This window comes from Talpa europaea, assembly GCF_964194135.1.
Source record: "Talpa europaea genome assembly, chromosome: 12".
NCBI lineage: Eukaryota > Metazoa > Chordata > Mammalia > Eulipotyphla > Talpidae > Talpa > Talpa europaea.
The window spans coordinates 83825835-83831726 of record NC_140079.1 but is presented as its reverse complement, the minus strand read 5'-3'; positions in this window follow the sequence as shown (position 1 = coordinate 83831726).

Here is a 5892-nt window from a genome sequence, read left to right as displayed (position 1 = left end):
GGCGAAGGCCCCGCCGCCCGGCTCCGGGCCAGACCGCCGCGCGCGCAGCCTCTCGGGGCCCCGCTCCCCGGCGCTGACCCCGACGCCCCGAGGGCGCACGCGGGTTGAGCGCGGCGCAGGCGCACTGACCGCACTGGCCCCCCGCCGCCCCCGCTGCGCCTGCGCAGACGCGCCGATCCGGAAGACGCGGGGCGGCTTCACCGCGGGTCAGATAGGCTGTGAAGTCGCCTGTAAATATTTCCCTGCTATAGATTAGGGCTCTTCCGGCCGGACCGGCTTAGCCAGCCCGGAGGGCCACGCTGTTCGTGGCGGATCTGGTGTTCATACCCAGGTCTGTGGGACTCCAAGCCTGGGACGAAGCTGCCCCCTGCGTGCCCTCCGCAGTCAGGGGTGCCTCGTCGGGATCCTTCTCGAGTTCAGGGTCTAAAATTCCCCCTCACCCCGACAGCTTGGGGTGGGAGTTGCCTGATCGGCCCTCCTTCCTCCCTGGCAGGCTTGTCGCTGATTGTCAGCGTCGGACCACTCTGCGCCTGGTAGGAGCCACCTTCATCCCGGGCTTGGACGGTTTCCCTGTTGCTCTCCCTGATTGTCCCCTGCCCCCTTCCTACAGTACATTTCCCCTACAGCAACTGGGCTGACCTTGTACCCTCAAACTTGACCCATCCTCAGCTTAGGCTGTTGCAAAAGTACTTTGCTTCAAGTAGACTCCTCCCTCGCAGAGGCCTTTCCCTGGTTGTCACGCATCCAAAGTCTGTAAATGCATGTTTGTCTGTCTCTCAGAGTTGGGTTACTACTCTCTCCCTCCATCACTCCATTGCCTCCACCCCCTCCCCTCAAAAGTCAGGCACATTCTTACCACAGGGCTTTTACATTCCCTGTTTCCTCCCCTCCCAACACTTCCTCCCGTAGGTATTTCCATGTCACTCCACACGGGGCCTCAGCTTAAGTGTCACAGCCTCAGAGATGCCTTCCCTGCCACCTTATCTTAAACAGCACACCCACTAGTTCCCATTCCCTTCCTGCTTTAGTTTCAGCCTTAGCACTTAGTCACTCCCTGCCATTGTATCACATGTTTATTACTTCTTTCATCTCAGGGGTTAAGTTTTATGAGCACAGGCACCTAGTCCATCTTGTTCTCAGTTATGTACATGAAATACTTGATGAGCAAATGCATTAAATGTCGACATTTTGTAAGTCTGAAGTTCCTTCATGTATTTTCTAGAGCGTGTAACGTCAGGGTTAAACAATTAAATGTAATATTGAAATTGTATTGCTGGTTGTGAAAATGATATAGGAAGCCATAAATAGCAGAGTTGCCAGGTTTTTATGGGGAAAAAAAAATCATCCGTAAGAGAAATATTTATTGGGTATTGGTGTGGCTAGAAGTGACTTAATCAAAGAGGTGAGGGAAGACCTCCCTAAGAAGAAAGTGCAATCTGGAAGAAGAATGTTAATTAAATGAAGTCAGAATGTTGTGCTCACACGTCCACTGAAATGTAGTTCCTTTTTGATAATAGGATTTGTAAGGCTTAGCAGTAAGATCATGCTTCTAAATAAACTTTTTAGTAAAGATATGCCTAATGTTACAAACAATAACCACCTACAGAGCTATAATTTCAGAGGTAGTATATACATTTTTTAAAAAGTAAGTGTATTTTGTATAGCTCTAATAACTGCAAATATATCCTGCCATTCCCATGCATGTTATTACATTGACTGAATTAGACCTATTTCAAAACACGCCATCATGTGGGTATCTCATACAACACATGTTCATTCCCTTATTTTAGATACAGGTTTTTCAACTTTCTGCTATTAAAAAGTTATTTAAAAATAGATCTTTAGAAATACCTATTTAAAAAAAAAATTGCTATTTCCAAAATGAAATATCCAAGTCAAAGCAGAGCACTTAAAAACATAACTGATGCATCATGACTTTTTAAAGGTTTATTTTTATATATTTATGCATATAAGAACTGGGGTGTAGGCCAGTGGTATGGGGCGGGGGGCGATGAGAGGATTCACCAGAGACAAGAGTGGGGAGCAGAACAGGGAGAGTGACTGAAATACACTGCTGAGGGGAGCAGGGGGTGAGACAGGAAAGGTCTGCTACCCCACGTGGGTCAGCTCCCTGGCTAGGAATCGAACTCATGCTGCCCTGGCTGCTGATAGCTTCATAGTGCTGAGTCTTAACCCCTTGAGCCACCAGGGAGGCCCCACAATTCAGATTTGAAAAGGGGTAGCATGCTGTCATATTTACCGGCTTGAATTTTGGGAAAAAACTTTATCTTTCTCCGCTTTACTTTCAGGTTATTTTCACTAATGATTTGCAAATTACTAAGTAAGTACCTTTCAGAGACATTCTTGGCATTTCATTTTATCTTCACATTAATTTGGATGTACTGATTTGTTACTCATTGTTCCAAATCAATTGATTCATATCCCCTATTTCTCCTTCTAGGACCTGTTTTTAAATTTGGGTAAAATCTGACACTGAGTAAAATTAGCCTCCTTACATTTAATTTTTGTTGCTATTTTTTTGTTAGGAGGGGTTACTCAGATGATCTTTCAGGAACTTGGATTGTTGTTTCTCCAAGCATTCTTTAAAGTCCCGAGATACTCAGTTCTTAGTACTCGAAGTAAACAAATCACTATTTTAGTTTCAGGGCACACTGATTTCCCTATTACAGGACCATTTATCTTAGAAACTTCATTAGATGTGTAAGTAGGTTCTGTATTCCCATCCTGTTTTTTTTTTTTTTTTAAGATGTATTTATTTATTTATTTATACAAGCACTGGGTACAGTCAGAAGCGCGAGAGGGTGAGAGAATTCATCAGAGCCAGAGTAGGGAACAGATAAGGCAGACTGAAGAAGAAATACACTGCTGAGGGGAGCAGCAGGCACGGCAGGAGAGGTCTGTCGTGCCATGTGGGACCCTCGCCGGCGGCCGGGGATCGAACCGGCGCTACAGAGGCTGCAGGCAGCTTCGCAGCCCAGCGCTCAACCGATGCACCACCAGGGGAGGCCCCCCATCCTGTTTTGATAATAGAGTCAAGTGTAGTTTAGTGTTTGCCTGAAGACTCTCACCTTTTAAGTGCCTAAACTTACTGGGAGTAGAGATTGGAGTATTACAATCTACTATTTTAAAACAGTACCCTTGTCATTATTTAAAAGGATGAGTGCTAATTTTATGTTGAAACTTACTTTTAAATTGCAGGGTTCAAAGAAGGAATTGTTTCAGAACTGGAAGAGAAACACCCACAGCACCTGCACAAGGTTCCATGCTACAAAGCTAATTTATTGCCAGTCTGGGGTTTAGGGAATCCTTGGCCAACCGCAGGTTCCTTGAAAATTCCATGTTCACCACCAGAGGGCGAAAGAATACAGGAAAAAAACCCAAAGCCCCAATCCACTCATCCATTATTGGCTTACTTCAGATGGGTGGTTTTGAAAAGTACCTAGGAGTCACTTTCTATCCATGAATTGCCCTCCTAGTAAGAGCAAAACTGACTTTTGTCATCAAATGGGCCAAAACCTGTTCTCAGCCAGCTTTCAAGGCAGGAAGGAAGGGAGAATGGGCCCATCAAAGAGCTGAGCACTTAATTGCACTGCAATCTGCTGTCTCAACATGACATCTCAGTGTAACCCTGTGGCAGCAGGGTGACCTATGGCAGAAGTCCTAGATGTAACTGAGGGGAAGGAGGCTCATGTTAAACCCAAAGTCAGAGTTAGATTGTGGGAAACTAAGACTCTTAATATAAAAATTTTTTTTAATAAGTTTTTTTTTTTTTAATAGAGGCATGTTTTATTTTATTTTATTTATTTGTTTGTTTGTTTATACATGCACTGGGTACAGTCAGAAGCGCGGGAGGGCGAGAGAATTCACCAGAGCCACAGCGGGGAGCAGAGCAGGCAGAAGGACCGAAGTACACTGCTGAGGGGAGCAGCGGGCGGCAGGAGAGGTCTGCGCGCCATGTGGGACCCTCCTCTGGTGGCCGGGGAGCAGCCGGGGATCGAACCCGCGCCACAGAGGCTGCGGGCAGCTTCGCAACCCAGCGCTCAACCGCTGCGCCACCGGGGAGGCCCTATAAAAAGTTTTTGTTTTTCTACTTAAGGTTACCGGAAATCACTTAGAATTTCTACTGAAACAAGATCTTTGCCTGTTCCTTTCAAGAAAGTATCCAATCTCGTGGCATCTTAAAAGGTTGGGAGGTATGTTCTCTAGCAAAGCCTTTCAACCTGCAACTCTTTTTTGGTCACCTATTTCTCTACCTACTCCTCTCTTGATCAAACTATAAGGAAGCATGAAATGTCATTTGCTCTGTGAAGGAACAAGATGGACAGGGGCTGAATTGGTGTTTGTAAGCATCCAAGAGCCAGCAGGTTTTTATGGAGTCATCACTTAGTGGGGCAATCTATTAACTTTATTTCTCTTACTATCTACATTAAAAAGAAACCACTCACACAAATAAAGCAGCTTGGTTAAAAAAATATTAATTACCTGATAACCTTTATTCAGGAAGTGAAAGTAACTCTGAAACAGTGCTTCATAAGGCGTGTCATACAAGGCCTTTGCTTCCAACATGTGCAAGGACTCTGCCCAGTCCCACATCTCCACGCAGGCACACTATTATTAAGATGTCATCCTGGTTGGCTACAAAATGGTGGTAACATCTTAGTTTTATCTGTACTTGGGTAGAACAACTAGAGAAGACATGGATACTTCGTAAGTCAGGCGGTGTGCTGAGGTCCCAGATCCTTGTTCTAGTAATTGTGCTCTCCAATCAGTGATCCCAGCTTGTTTGATTTACATGCACAAAAACTGATGTGAGCCCCCCACCCACCCTGAGTGTGGGCAGCAAACAGTCTGTCCTACTTATGATGGGATTTTCCAACCTTCTTCCACACTCTCAGAATCTTCAAAGGAGAATGAAAACAGAAACTAAAACAAGACTAAGATGCTGGAAAGAAAGATACTCTTGATGCACAAAAGAAAAACATGAGGCAAGGGGGAAAGCAAAATGAGAAAGACAGAATTACACTGCCAATGTAGAAAAATACTAAGAGATACACTACATCAAAATAAAACCCACCCAGCTCCCTTCTTCCACAAGGTATTTTAATGCAGCAAGCAAAAATTACATCCTCCTTATAGTAAGCACTGTTAGAACTCAACACTTTAACATTTATGGTGCATCGCATAAAAACAAAGTCAGATACTTTTGCATAAATCAAAAAAATGTAGTAAATCAATATAATGGCAGAAATGGGAGGGAAATACCAATTTTCCCAGAAAAAAACAGGTTTTACATTATTAAATGGATAATAACTGTTTGCATCTCGAAAGAGTACTTATGGCCAATTGAAAAACCGAAAAAATATCATCCTGACATAGGATGTTCCAAAAGCCTAATTCGCAAAAAAGACAATTTATTCTATATTTAATAAAATGTTTATTTAGGATGGTAACACAAGATAAATCATGCAAGAGCTTAGTAAAAACAAAAAAAAAAAAATGAAAGCATATAAGAAATGGCAATTGGTATTGCCAATTAAAGAAAAAATGTGAATCATTACTACCCGAAAGCAATATGAAGGACATTTTGAATCTAAGCATGGACATGGTTGTAGGAATTTTTTTGAATTGTAAATTAAAGTCACAGGTAACTACATGTCTTTCATTCCTCAAAGGAGTCAAGTCCTAGATCCTAAATAGTCATAAATGTCCCTTGAGTCCTGCACTCAAATGGCAAGCAGCCCAGAACCTCTGCCCACTGAGTTTTCCGACACCCTTGAGACAGTCTTAAACTGACACCTCTTAGCAGGGGAGGAAGGCAGGCGCCTTTGGTGACTCTCAATGACACTCTGCTACATTTAGAATCTTAGTTTG